The sequence below is a fragment of the Salmo salar genome, chromosome 29 (assembly GCF_965601325.2).
Source record: "Salmo salar chromosome 29, fSalSal1, whole genome shotgun sequence".
Taxonomy (NCBI): domain Eukaryota; kingdom Metazoa; phylum Chordata; class Actinopteri; order Salmoniformes; family Salmonidae; genus Salmo; species Salmo salar.
Window position 1 is genome coordinate 34,219,345 of NC_138319.1, and position 16,096 is coordinate 34,235,440.

Below are 16,096 nucleotides of genomic sequence, written 5' to 3' on the forward strand. Positions count from 1 at the left end.
AAATTTGATTTGATTTGATTTGATTTGATTTTGATTTCAAGTCCGTGATCTGGCTGTGCCACTCAAGGACATTCAGAGACTTGTCCCGAAGCCACTCCCGCGTTGTCTTGGCTGTGTGCTTAGGGACGTTGTCCTGTTGGAATGTGAACCTTTGCCTCAGTCTTGAGGTCTTAAGCACGCTGGAGCAGGTTTTCATCAAGGGTCTCTCTGTGCTTTGCTCCGTTCATCTTTCCCTCAATCCTTACTAGTCTCCCAGACCCTGCCACTGTAAAACATCCCCACAGCATGATGCTGCCACCACCATGCTTCACCATAGGGATGATGCCAGGTTTTCTCCAGATGTGATGCTTGGCATTCAGGCCAAAGAGTTCAATCTTGGTTTCATCAGACCAGAGAATCTTGTTTGTCATAGTCTGAGAGTCTTTAGGTGCCTTTTGGCAAACTCCAAGCGGGCTGTCATGTGCCTTTTAGAGTGGCTTCCGTCTGGCCACTTTACCTTAAAGACCTGATTGGTGGAGTGCTGCAGAGATGGTTGTCCTTCTGGAAGGTTCTCCCATCTCCACAGAGGAAATATAGAGCTCTGTTAGTAACCATTGAGTTCTTGGTCACCTACCTTACAAAGGCCCTTCTCCCCCGATTGCTCAGTTTGGCTGGGCGGCCAGCACTAGGAAGAGTCTTGGTGTTCCAAACTTCTTCCACTTAAGAAGGATGGAGGCCATTGTGTTCTTGGGGACTTTCAATGCTGCAGACATTTTTTAGTACTCTTCCTCAGATTTGTGCCTGGACACAATCCTGTCTCGGAGCTCTACGGACAATTCCTTCGACCTCCAAATTTGACCAATGAATTGAATATACCACAGGTGGACTCCAATTAAGTTGTAGAAACATCTCAAGGATGACCAATGGAAACAGGATGCACCTACTGTAAGCTCAACTTCGAGTCTAATAGCAAAGTGTCAGAATACTTATGTAAATAAGGTATTTCTGTTTTGCAAAAATGTCTAAAAACCTGTTTTCACCTTGTCATTATAGGGTGTTGTGTGTAGATTGCTGAGGATTTTTTAAAAACATATATTTTTTAATAAGGTTGTAACATAACAAAATGTGGAAAAAGTCACGGGGTCTGAATACTTTCCTAAGGCACTGTACTTTACTGTACAAGAAAGTGTCATTAACGTAGCAAGCATAAAATAAACACCTGAAACTAAATCCCGTTCATACTGGTGTTGACAAGAATAAAATATTTTTGGGGGGTAGGTTCTCTTTTGCACTGTTCATTCAATCCAGTAAATGTAGAGGAGTTAAGATGGAGTGTCTCCTTGATAACATACAAAAGTGAAAGTCAAGTCACAGGCTACCTTTAAATTTCCCCTGAAAAATGAACATCCGGTTGTTGGGGACTGGGCAGAGGGTAAGTTAGACTTAGTCTGTGTACTCATTAGAAAAATACAATTAGCATTCCTACATTTAGTTTTAAGGCTAATTAAATCTAACAACCTAATCTAAAGGCAGAAAATTCAACAACAAAAAAATACCAATTTTGTAAATGTTAGTGGTCCATCACTTATAATGAAAATATAATTAGTCACTTTTTGAGATACATGGTAAGATAGCGATCTGCATATGAATTTGGAAATAGAGAGAAACAAAGGCTTGTTTGATTTGATGTGTGTGACATGTTTTTAATTCTGCATTAACTTCTTCCTGACTGAAGGCTTTTAAATCAAACCCTGGCATTAGACATTAATTACATTGGTCTGTGGACAGCATTTGAGGTCTCAAAGGGAAATGAGCTTTCGCCCCTTTTCGCCTGTCTGCTAATTATTGAAAACTAGATTGGTTTCTGATTAAACGAGCGGATGGATTGTTGCTGGGCAGGTGAGACACATTGACATACAGGAAAACACTTGAGATTATTAGTGTTGGGGGTGGTTATATAATGGTATTTGGTAGAGGGGAGGGTTATATCATGGGTTATTTTTGAAGGAGGGGGTGTTATAAAATGGGGTATTGATGGGGGGTTATATAATGGGTTATTGGTTGAGGGGAGGGTTATATCATGGGTTATTGGTGGAGGGGGGGTTATAAAATGGGGTATTGGTGGGGGGGTTATATAATGGGTTATTGGTTGAGGGGAGGGTTATATCATGGGTTATTGGTGGAGGGGGGTTATATAATGGGTTATTGGTTGAGGGGAGGGTTATATCATGAGTTATTGGTGAGGGGGAGTTATATAGTGTGTTATTGGTGGAGGAGGGGGGTGGGTTTATATCATTGGTTAAATGGTAGAGGGGGGTTATATCATGGGTTATTGATGGAGGAGGGTGGTGTATTTCATGGGGTTATTGGTGGAGGGGTTCTGTTTTCACCATATATTTTACCTCCTGGTGATGTCATTCGGAAACATAATGTTAACTTTCACTGCGGATGTTACACAGCTGTACATTTTGATAAAAATGGTGAATCCCCAAAATTGCCCTCCCTGAAAGCCTGTGTTTCAGACATAAGGAAGTGGATGGCGGCAAATGTTTTACTTTTAAACTTGGACAAAACAGAGATGCAAGTTCTTGGTCCCAAGAAACAAAGAGATCTTCTGTTGGATCTGACAATCAATGTTGATGGTTGTACAGTCGTCTCAAATAAAACTGTGAAGGACCTTGGCGTTACACTGGACCCTGATCTCTCTTTTGACGAACATATCAAGAATATTTCTAGGAAAGTTTTTTTCCATCTTCGTAACATTGCAGAAATCAGACTTTCTGTCTATAAATGATGCAGAAAAATGTATCCATGCTTTTGTCACTTCTAGGTTAGGCTACTGCAATGCTCTACTTTCCGGCTACCAGGATAAAGCACTAAATAAACTTCAGTTAGTGCAAAACAGGGCCGCTAGAATCTTGACTAGAACCCCAAAATTATATCATATTACTCCAGTGCTAGCCTCTATACACTGGCTTCCTGTTAAGGCTAGGGCTGATTTCAAGGTTTTACTGCTAACCCACAAAGCATTACATGGGCTTTCTCCTACCTATCTCTCCGATTTGGTCCTGCCGTACATACCTACACGTATGCTACAGTCACAAGACGAAGGCCGCCTTATTGTCCCTAGAATTTCTAAGCAAACAGCTGGAGGCAGGGCTTTCTCCAATAGAGCTCCAATTTTATGGAATGGTCTGCTTATCCATGTGAGAGACGCAGACTCGGTCTCGACCTTTAAGTCTTTATTGAAGACTCATCTCTTCAGTAGGTCCTATGATTGAGTGTAGTCTGGCCCAGGGTTGTGATGGTGAACAGAAAGGCACTGGAGCGACGAACCACCCTTGCTGTCTCTGCCTGGATGGTTCCCCTCTCTCCACTGGGATTCTCTGCCTCTAACCCTTTTACGGGGGCTGAGTCACTGGCTTACTGGTGCTCTTCCTTGCCGTCCCTAGGAGGGGTGCGTCACTTGAATGGGTTGAGTCACTGACGTGATCTTCCTGTCCGGGTTGGCGACCCCCTCTGGTTCGTGCCGTGGGGGAGATCTTCGTGAGCTATACGCCTTGTCTCGTGCTGCTGCTCCAGTTTCAACTGTTCTGCCTGCAGCTAGGGAACCCTGACCTGTTCACTGGACGTTCTACCTTGTCCCAGACATGCTATTTTTCTACTCTCTCTCTCTACCGCACCTGCTGTCTCTAACTCTGAATGCTCGGCTATGAAAAGCCAACTGACATTTACTCCTGGGGTGCTGACCTGTTGCAGACTCTACAACCACTGTGATTATTATTATTTGACCCTGCTGGTCATCTATGAATGTTGGAACATCTTGACCATGTACTGTTATAATCTCCACCCTGCGCAGCCAGAAGAGGACTGGCCACCCCTCAGGGGCTGGTTCCTCTCTAGGTTTCTTCCTAGGTTCTGCCTTTCTAGGGAGTTTTATCTAGCCACCGTGCTTCTACATCTGCATTGCTTAATGTTTGGTGTTTTAGGCTGTGTTTCTGTGTATCACTTTGTGACATCGGCTGATGTAAAAAGGACTTCATAAATACATTTGATTGATCGATTGATTGATTGATTGACTGAGAGGGAGTTGGGTCTATATCATGGGTAATTGGGGGAGGGGTTGTGGTTATATAATGGGTTATTGATGGAGGGGGATTACATCATGGGTTATTGGTGGAGGGGTTTTATATAATGGGTTGTTCGTGGAGGGGGGTTTACATCATGGGTTATTGGTGGAGGATGGTGGGGGGATATCATGGGTTATTGGTGGAGGGGGTGGGGGTTATATTATGGGTTATAGGTGGATGGAGGGATTATATCATTGGTTATTGGTGGAAGGTGGGCTATATAATGGATTACTGGTAGAGGAGGGTGGATATTATTGGTGGGGGAGGGATTATATCATTGGTTATTGGTAGAAGGGGGGTCCCCAAGTCCAGAACAGACTATGGGAGGCATACAGTACTACATAGAGCCATGACTACATGGGACTTGATTCCACATCAGGTAACTGATGCAAGCAGTCGAATCAGATTTAAAGAGCAGGTAAAAATACACCTTATGGAAAAGTGGGGACTGTGAAGTGTCATGATTCTCTCTCTTGGGTGAGGATCATAGGCGCCAGATCAGCTCGGCACAGGGCTGACAGATAGTCAGACCCCCCCAAAACCTCTCTCTCCCAACAGAGTTTTATGACTTAACGCCGGTCATAAACTTTCTCTCTTTGGCTCTGCAGTATTGAGAAAGGAATGTGTGTAGAGAGAGACTTTGACAAAACTCCAACATCCAAAAGTGGATAATGAAACAATATTTCTAACATAAAGAATGTGGGAAATGGTTGGTGGGGATCGTATCATTTAGCATTTTGTGATGTCATTACGGATGGTATAACAAGATAACTATAACTCTGAAAGTTGAGACGTCCGAGTTACCAGCGGGAGCTGAATACTTTGACATTTTTGCAATTTAAATACAGACCAGACAGCGTGGACCGGTGGCTACACGGCTGACAAATGGTTTAAATCGACCAGACCAGAAAATGGTAAGGCTCTGAAACTCTTGAGTGAAGAAGATAAAGACTACATCAGAACATTCAGTCTGCAGGTGTTTAAGTACTTAAGTCTAGTAAACTTAAAATCAAAATCAAATCAAATTTATTTGTCACATACACATGGTTAGCAGGTGTTAATGCAAGTGTAGCGAAATGCTTGTGCTTCTAGTTCCGACCATGCAGTAATATCTAACAAGTAATATAACCTAACAATTTCACAACAACTACCTTATACACACAAGTGTAAAGGAATGATGACGAATATGTACATAAAAATATATAAATGAATGATGTTGGAGTGATATTGGACCGGATGCTGGAGTGAGTAGTCGTGGTGTACCTCGCTCCGCAGGTAATATTACATTTCATTACATTACATTACGGAACGATTTGATTAGTGTAATGTTAGCTAGCTACATAGTTGTCTTTGCTGTCTTTGTATCAAAAATAAAGGTGTAGCTCTGAGAAACTAACAAGGTTAGCTAGCCAGCTGTATTCGTTCGCAGCGACGCCGTTTTCCAAACAAAGTGAACACCACAGCCACTGCTAGCTACCCAACTTTACCAACTAGCAGTACTGTAGAAACTAAATACATTACAACGGAACGATTTGATTAGTGTAATGTTAGCTATGAAGGCGTAGTACAGAGTAACTACCGAGGTTAGCTAGCCAGCTACATTTTCAAACAAAGTCAACAACGCAGCCACTGCTAGCTAGCAAACTCTACCAGCTAGCAGTACTGTATCATTTTTAGTCAATAAGATTTTTGCAACATAAGCTTAACTTTCTGAACATTCGAGATGTGTAGTCGACTTGTGTAGCTAGCAGGACTGACTTTGTGTTAGCTAGCCAACGTTTAATTACTTTTGCGTTATGAAAGGAACTAGACACGGACACAAATGATCCATTGGTAGTTTGTTGTAACCAAGTATTGGTGCTAACCGTGTGTTATTGGATGCTAGCCTGCTAGTTAGCTATGGCGTCATAGGATACGGTGCACTGGGTGGGTTTCACGGAAGAATACTGTACCAAGTTATCTAGCTGAATAAACTAAGTTTGAGCCTATTCCTGGAAACATTGAACCACTGTAGTTTGCATCAATTATAATTTCTAAAGTGGAAGTTGGAAAAGTTTTATATTTGAGTGTTTCAGTGAATGGTTAGTGAGGGAGGCCCTGCTCTCTCGCTTCCCCAGTTGTTTAGTTAATCTTGAGCGTCTCATCCCGTAAACGGGATCAACATCCAGCGAAAAACTCCTAGCGACATTAGCATAACGAAATTTAATATATATTTTCTTTCAAATAATGGACTGTCTCATATCGTTTTATAGATACACCTCTCCTGAATCGACCCACGTCGTCCGATTTCAAAAAGGTTTTACAGGAAAAGCAAAACATTAGATTATGTTAGAGGAGTACATGGTAAAAGTAGCCACATAGCCATTTTCCGACCAACCACATGCATCACAAATAACCAAAAAACAGCTAAATGCAGCACTAACCTTTTACAAACTTCATCAGATGACACACCTAGGACATCATGTTACACAATGCATGCATTCTTTTGTTCAATAAAGTTCATATTTATATATAAAAACAGCATTTTACATCGGCGTCTGACGTTGACTAACTATTTTCCCTCAAATGCATCCCGGGAAACAGTGCTACAATTTACTGAATTACTATTCGAAAACATTTTTAAAATGTAATATTGTCATTCTAAGATTTATAGATGAATATCTCTTGAAAGCACCTGTCATACCAGATTTAAAAATAACTTTACTGGGTAATCACACTTTGCGATAAAAGGGGATGCGATACTCAGAAAATTAGCTAGTAATTCCAGCTCGGCGCCATCTTGGAACAATCGCATATCACATCTAATCTTGTATACTATTGTCAATAATCCCTTACCTTTAGTTGTCTTCATCAGAAAGCACTTCCAGGGATCCCAGGTCCACAACAAATGTATTTTCGGTCGAAAAAGTCCATCCTTTATGTTCCATTAGCTTGCTGTTGTTAGCACGTCTGAAGGCTGTATCCAAATGCTCCGTCGGGCGCGGGACAGCGGTTTCGAAAAATAACATTTTTCCCTCATTTAGGTTCGTTCAAACATGTTAAACGTTGTATAACATAAATCTTCAGGGCCTGTTTCAACAAGAGAGCCAATAAGATTCGAGGGGGACGATTGTATTGTGTTTCAAAACGTTTCGAAAGGAGGGGGTAGACAGGGCCGCCGGCGTCATAATGGTGATGGCCCTCCCCCTGTGACCAATTTCCACAGCATCTCATTCATTCAGTTTCGACAGTAGAAGGCTCAAAACACTTTGTAAAGACTGGGGACATCTAGTGGAAGCAATAGAAAGTGCTCAATGAACGATAGCTCATGGTGTGATTAATAGGGAAAGATGTGAAGTTGAGTCCACAATTCAGAATTCCACTTCCTGTTTCAATCGGTCTCGGGGTTTTGACTGCCATATGAGTTCTGTTATCCTGTTATGGCTAGGGGGCAGTATTTTCACGGCTGGATAAAAAACGTACCCGATTTAATCTGGTTACCACTCCTACCCAGTAACTAGAATATGCATATACTTATTACATATGTATAGGAAACACCCTAAAGTTTCTAAAACTGTTTGAATGGTGTCTGTGAGTATAACAGAACTCATTTGGCAGGCAAAAACCTGACAAGGTTTCAGGCAGGAAGTGGCCTGTCTGACAAGGTGTCGTTCTTCTTGTCTCTGTTTATTGAAGAGTGAGGATCTTAGCTGTCCCGTGACACTTCCTATGGCTGCCATAGGGTCTCAGAAGGCGGTAAAAAGCTGAATCGTGGCTTTGCAGGCTCTGGCTGAAAAAAAGTAGCGCGTTTGGGTAGTGGCTGGTTACAGTACTGTGAGACTCAGGCTCGTGCCCGCATCGACCGAAAGCTTTGTTTACTTTCCTCTGTTTAGCTAAAAGGAGATTCCCGGTCGGAATATTATCGCTTTTTTACGAGAAAAATGGCATAAAAATGGATTTTAAACAGCGGTTGACATGCTTCGAAGTACGGTAATGGAATACTTAGATTTTTTTTGTCACGAATTGCGCCATGCGCACGACCCTGATTTACCATTTCAGATAGTGTCTGGGACGCACGAACAAAACGCCGCTATTCGGATATAACGATGGATTATTTTGGACCAAACCAACATTTGTTATTGAAGTAGCAGTCCTGGGAGTGCATTCTGACGAAGACAACAAAAGGTAATCAAACTTTTATAATAGTAAACCTGATATTGGTGAGTGCTAAACTTGCCGGGTGTCTAAATAGCTAGCCCGTGATGCCTGGGCTATGTACTTAGAATATTGCAAAAGCTATTTTAAAATCGGACATATCGAGTGCATAGAGGAGTTCTGTATCTATAATTCTTAAAATAATTGTTATGCTTTTTGTGAACGTTTATCGTGAGTAATTTAGTAAATTCTTAGTGAATTCGCCGGAAGTTTGCGGGGGGTATGCTAGTTCTGAACGTCACATGCTAATGTAAAAAGCTGGTTTTTGATATAAATATGAACTTGATTGAACAAAACATGCATGTATTGTATAACATAATGTCCTAGGGTTGTCATCTGATGAAGATCATCAAATGTTAGTGCTGCATTTAGCTGTCTTCTGGGTTTTTGTGACATTATATGCTAGCTTGAAAAATGGGTGTCTGATTATTTCTGGCTTGGTACTCTGCTGACATAATCTAATGTTTTGCTTTCGTTGTAAAGCCTTTTTGAAATCGGACAGTGTGGTTAGATAAAGGAGAGTCTTATCTTTAAAATGCTGTGAAATAGTCATATGTTTGAAAAATTGAAGTTTTTGTATTTTTGAGGAATTTGTAATTCGCGCCACGCCTATCATTGGATATTGGAGCAGGTGTTCCGCTAGCGGAACGTCTAGATGTAAGAGGTTAAACTCACAGACACCATTCAAACAGTTTTAGAAACTTTAGGGTGTTTTCTATCCACAGGTATTAATTATATGCATATCCTAGCTTCTGAGTTTGATTAGTAGGCCGTTGAAAATGGGCGCAAGTTTTTTTCAAAATGCGCTGTGGCGCCCCCTATCCTAGGGTGAGCCCAAAAGGTTAATTTTCATGCCAATCTCCTTTGCATTAGCGTAGCCTCTCCTGTGGCCTGTCAACTATGTGTCTGTCTATCCCTGTTCTATCCTCTCTGCACAGGCCATACAAATGCTTCACACTGCGTGGCCGCTGCCACTCTAACCTGATGGTCCCAGCGCGCACGACTCATGTGGATTTCCAGGTCTCCGGCAGCCTCTGGAACTGCCGGTCTGCGGCCAACAAGGCAGAGTTCATCTCAGCCTATGCTACCCTCCAGTCCCTCGACTTCTTGGCGCTGACGGAAACATGGATTACCACAGAAAACACTGCTACTCCTACTGCTCTCTCCTCGTCTGACCACGTGTTCTCGCATACCCCGAGAGCATCTGGTCAGCGGGGTGGTGGCACTGGAATCCTTATCTCTCCCAAGTGAACATTCTCTCTTTCTCCCCTGACCCATCTGTCTATCTCCTCCTTTGAATTCCATGCTGTCACAGTCACTAGCCCATTCAAGCTTAACATCCTTATCATTTATCGCCCTCCAGGTTCCCTTGGAGAGTTCATCAATGAGCTTGACGCCTTGATAAGTTCCTTTCCTGAAAATGGCTCACCCCTCACAGTTCTGGGTGACGTTAACCTCCCTACGTCTACCTTTGACTCATTTCTCTCTGCCTCCTTCTTTCCACTCCTTTCCTCTTTTGACCTCACCCTCTCACCATCCCCCCCTACTCACAAGGCAGGCAATACGCTTGACCTCATCTTTACTAGATGCTGTTCTTCTACTAATCTCACTGCAACTCCCCTCCAAGTCTCCTCCAACACTACTCACTCTGCCCCTACTCAGATGGTATTGCGCCGTCGCAATCTTCGCTCTCTATCTCCTGCTACTCTCTCCTCTTCCATCCTATCATCTCTTCCCTCTGCTCAATCCTTCTCCAACCAATCTCCTGATTCTGCCTCCTCAACCCTCCTCTCCTCCCTTTCTGCATCCTTTGACTCTCTATGTCCCTTATCCTCCCGGCCGGCTCGGTCCTCCCCTCCTGCTCCGTGGCTTGACGACTCATTGCGAGCTCACAGAACAGGGCTCCGGGCAGCCGAGCGGAAATGGAGGAAAACTAGCCTCCCTGCGGACCTGGGTTCTTTTCACTCCCTCCTCTCTACATTTTCTTCCTCTGTTTCTGCTGCTAAAGCCACTTTCTACCACTCTAAATTCCAAGCATCTGCCTATAACCCAAGGAAGCTTTTTGCCACCTTGTCCTCCCACCTGAATCCTCCCCCCCTCCTCCCCCCTCCTCCCTCTCTGCGGATGACTTCGTCAACCATTTTGAAAAGAAGGTTGACGACATCCGATGCTCGTTTGTTAAGTCAAACGACACCGCTGGTCCTGCTCACATTGCCCTACCCTATGCTTTGACCTCTTTCTCCCCTCTCTCTCCAGATGAAATCTTGCGACTTGTGATAGCCGGCCGCCCACAACCCGCCCGCTTGACCCTATCCCCTCCTCTCTTCTCCAGACCATTTCCGGAGACCTTCTCCCTTACCTCACTTCGCTCATAAACTCATACTTGACCGCTGGCTACGTCCCTTCCATCTTCAAGAGAGCGAGAGTTGCACCCCTTCTCAAAAAACCTACACTCGATCCCTCCGATGTCAACAACTACAGACCAGTATCCCTTCTTTCTTTTCTCTCCAAAACTCTTGAGCGTGCCGTCCTTGGCCAGCTCTCTTGCTATCTCTCTCAGAATGACCTTCTTGATCCAAATCAGTCAGGTTTCAAGACTGGTCATTCAACTGAGACTGCTCTTCTCTGTGTCACGGAGGCTCTCCGCACTGCTAAAGCTAACTCTCTCTCCTATGCTCTCATCCTTCTAGACCTATCTGCTGCCTTTGATACTGTGAACCATCAGATCCTCCTCTCCACCCTCTCCGAGTTGGGCATCTCCGGCGCGGCTCACTCTTGGATTGCGTCCTACCTGACAGGTCGCTCCTACCAGGTGGCGTGGCGAGAATCTGTCTCCGCACCACGTGCTCTCACCACTGGTGTCCCCCAGGGCTCAGTTCTAGGCCCTCTCCTATTCTCGCTATACACCAAGTCACTTGGCTCTGTCATATCCTCACATGGTCTCTCCTATCATTGCTACGCAGACGACACACATTTAACCTGTTGGGGCTAGGGGGCAGTATTTGCACGGCCGGATAAAAAACGTACCCGATTTAAACTGGTTACTACTCTTGCCCAGAAATGAGAATATGCATATAATTAGTAGATTTGGATAGAAAACACTCTAAAGTTTCTAAAACCGTTTGAATGGTGTCTGTGAGTATAACTGAACTCATATGGCAGGCCAAAACCTGAGAAGATTCCATACAGGAAGTGCCCTGTCTGACAATTTATTGTCCTTCTTTAGCCTCTCTATCAAAAATACAGCATCTGTGCTGTAATGTGACATTTTCTAAGGCTTTCATTGGCTCTCCGAAGGCGCCAGAAAGTGTAATGAGATGTCTGCAGTCTCTGGGCTAAGTACAGCAGCTCTGTTTGTTACTGGTCAGGCTGAGGACAGTGACACTGGAGATGCGCGTTCATGTGAATTCTCCATTTTGTTCTTTCAGTCTTTGAATGAATACAACGTCGCCCGGTTGGAATATTATCGCTATTTTACGAGAAAAATCGCATAAAAATTGATTTTAAACAGTGTTTGACATGCTTCGAAGTACGGTAATGGAATATTTTGAATTTTTTTTGTCACGAAATGCCCTCATACCACCCTCATGGAGTTTCTGACCGTTTGAGCAGACACATGCACATTTGTGGGTTGCAGACACAGCAAACCTTCTTGCCACAGCTCGCATTGATGTGCCATCCTGGATGAGCTGCACTACCTGAGCCACTTGTGTTGGTTGTAGACTCCGTCACATGCTACCACTAGAGTGAAAGCACCGCCAGCATTCAAAAGTGACCAAAACATCAGCCAGGAAGCATAGGAACTGAGAAGTGGTCTGTGGTCACCACCTGCAGAACCACTCCTTTACTGGGGGTGTCTTGCTAATTGCCTATAATTTCCACCTGTTGTCTATTCCATTTGCACAACAGCATGTGAAATTTATTGTCAATCAGTGTTGCTTCCTAAGTGGACAGTTTGATTTCACAGAAGTGTGATTGACTTGGAGTTACATTGTGTTGTTTAAGTGTTCCCTTTATTTTTTTGAGCAGTGTATATTACCTTTATTTAACTAGGCAAGTCAGTTAAGAACAAATTCTTACTTACAATGAGGGTTGGGCTAAGTGCCTTGTTCAGGGGCAAAACGACAGATTTTTACCTTGTCAGCTCAGGATTAGATCTAGCAACACTTTCCAACGCTCTAACCACTAGGCTACCTGCCGCCTCTATATAACCTGTGTGTGTGTGTTTATGTAATTCTGTGTGATTATTTAGTTAGTTAGTAAATAAAGAATTAAGCTAATTTGTGTATCGCTGAATCATCATCATGCAGATTTATGAAGTCAACGACGTTCAGAACGAGACTGATATGAGGTAATAATAATTAATAATTGACTGTTGTTGATGTAAGAGATATTTATATCTTTAGAGTTTAAGTCGGGAGATAGTAACTCATTAAATAACTTTTCCTGTGGTGCCCAAAAATTGCTAATAGTTAATTGTTACATGATTCATTTAATCATGTAATAATTAAACATTATTAATAGATTTGATCAAGTAACAGTCATCACATTAATGGTAGTCACGTCACAACAGAAGTAACACAAACATAGGCACAGACACATGCATACAGTACACAAACATGACAAAATACTCACTATACACACGTACACATGGATTTTGCATTGTAGATATGTGGTAGTGGAGTATGGGCCTGAGGGCACACTTAGTGTGTTGTGAATTCTGTAATGAATGTATTGTAATGTTTTTAAAACTGTACAACTGCCTTAATTTTGCCAGAGCCCTGGAAGAGTATGGGGATCCATAAAAAAATACAAATATCATGGGTTATTAGTAGAAGGGGGGTTATACCATGGGTTATTGGAGGAGGGGGGTTATACCATGGGTTATTGGAGGAGGGGGTTATACCATGGGTTATTGGGGAGGGGGGTTATATCATGGGTTATTGGGGAGGGGGGTTATACCATAGGTTATTGGGGAGGGGGGTTATATCATGGGTTATTGGGGAGGGGGGTTATACCATGGGTTATTGGAGGAGGGGGTTATACCATGGGTTATTGGAGGAGGGGGGTTATACCATGGGTTATTGGAGGAGGGGGGTTATACCATGGGTTATTGGAGGAGGGGGTTATGTAATGGGTTATTGGGGAGGGGGGTTATACCATGGGTTATTGGGGAGGGCGGTTATACCATGGGTTATTGGAGGAGGGGGTTATACCATGGGTTATTGGGGAGGGGGGTTATATCATGGGTTATTGGGGAGGGGGGTTATACCATGGGTTATTGGAGGAGGGGGGTTATACCATGGGTTATTGGGGAGGGGGGTTATATCATGGGTTATTGGAGAAGGGGGGTTATACCATGGGTTATTGGGGAGGGGGGTTATATCATGGGTTATTGGGGAGGGGGGTTATACCATGGGTTATTGGGGAGGGGGGTAATATCATGGGTTATTGGGGAGGGGGGTTATATCATGGGTTATTGGTGGAGGGGGGGTTATAAAATGGGTTATTGGTTAGTGGGGGGTGGATTTATATCTTAGGTTATTGGTGGAGGAGTGGGGGTGTTTATCATGGGTTATTGGTGGGGGGGATTTATATAATGGGTTATTGTGGGGGGTTATATAATGGGTTATTGTGGGCAGGGTTATATAATAGGTTATTGGTGGAGGGGGGATGTTTATATCATAGGTTATTGGTGGAGGGGGTTTGGTTTATATCGTAGGTTTTTGGTGGAGGGGGTTGGGCTTATGTAATGGGTTATTGTTGGAGGGGGTTGGGTTTATATAATGGGTTATTGGTAGAGGGGGTTGGGTTTATATCATAGGTAATTGGTGGAGGATTGTTTTTTTATCATGGGTTGTTGGTGGAGAAGGGGTGTGTTTATGTCATGTGTTACTGTTGGATGGGGGGGGTGTTTATATCATGGGTTTTTAGTCATGTCTTTTAGTCTTTTCCTCCAGTTAAAAAACAGATATCTTATTCAGATGGCTTAGCTGATACCTTATTCAGATGGCTTAGCTGATACCTATTTCGTACGGCTTAGCTGATACCTTATTCGGATGGCTTAGCTGATACCTTATTCGGATGGCTTAGCTGATACCTTATTCGGATGGCTTAGCTGATACCTTATTCGGATGGCTTAGCTGATACCTTATTCGGATGGCTTAGCTGATACCTTATTCGGATGGCTTAGCTGATACCTTATTCCCGATGGCTTAGCTGATACCTTATTCCCGATGGCTTAGCTGATACTTTATTCAGATGGCTTAGCTGATACTGTACCTTTTTCAGATGGCTTAGCTGATACCTTATTCAGATGGCTTAGCTGATACTGTACCTTATTCAGATGGCTTAGCTGATACTGTACCTTATTCAGATGGCTTAGCTGATACCTTATTCAGATGGCTTAGCTGATACCTTATTCAGATGGCTTAGCTGATACCTTATTCAGATGGCTTAGTTGATACCTTATTCAGATGGCTTAGTTGATACCTTATTTAGATGGCTTAGCTGCTACCTTATTCAGATGGCTTAGCTGTGTTTCATCTGAAACATAAGGGATTATGTATAAAACAATGTCTGGCTTTTTGTGGTGAAAAATGTATTAAATGTAGTATTATTAGGACTGTGTTTACATACTGTACAGTCCCAGCTCTTGGGTTTATTATGCACCACCATATGTGCTATTATAGTGAGATGTAATCTTTGCCGTGGGAAGTTGGGGTGCTGAAAAATGTGAATAATTAAAAAATATATATTGTGACAGATGGCAGGGAGAGGTGAGGGGAGTGGTTATTGAAGGGAGATACCTTGCAGCCCGCTTGCTCCACCCCCGAGCCTTATATGGACTTCCTGCCCCAACGAGGCGAGCCTGTGGGTCATTAAGCCAGGGAGTGCTTGAGGATAAAAGAGGAAGCGGCCTGCACAAAGGGGCAGAGAACGGAGAGGGAAGCATGTGTTATGAAGAGTGTGAGAAGAGAAATATCTGTGTGATTACCCATTGTGACCTGGACTGTCTGATTACCCTCACTGTGTACCGAACCAGTTTGGCTGAGGACCCAGGATTACCCTGGAGAATGCAATAGACAACAAGAACAGATTGTGGACTGAAATGGTTGGTGAATACCCCCTTTTCCCCAGTGTGCAATAATCCCTAATAAACTCCCAATTTGCATTCTAGTTGTGCTCCTTGTGCGTGTTTGGTTATTGAACTTGGTGAATTAGAAACCCCACACCCTTGAACCTGCTACATGTGGTGGAAAATGCTGGCAAACCAAACTCAATAACTAAACAGGCACAGAGCACAATGGAAGCACTGGTGAAACAGCTGGTGGAGATGAACATAGCCCAGCAGGCTATGCATCGGTGAGCTGCTGGAGGAACAGCGTCAGCAGACCGCTCTCCTGCAAGCTGAACTCAGCAGGCTGAAAGCCGCCCAGGCTAGCATGCCGGCACGCACAGCAGTCTCTCGTCCCAAACCAAGTAGGTTTATACTGAAGCTGACAGAGGCTGACGACATCGAGGCTTACCTCCAAGCCTTCAAGAGGACAGCGGATAGGGAGAAATGGCCCCATGAGCAATGGGCCAGCCTGCTAGCACACTTCCTGTCAGGCGCGGCATAGACCTATCAGGATCTGATGGCTGACCAGGCGACGCATTATGAGGGGCTGAAAAAGGAAATCCCGCGCTAGTATGGTTACACCCTGATTTAGCAGGGCACAAAGATTCCATGTTCTGGCGTATGATCCTACAGCATTCCCCCAATCGCAAATGCATGATCTAGTTAGGCTGGC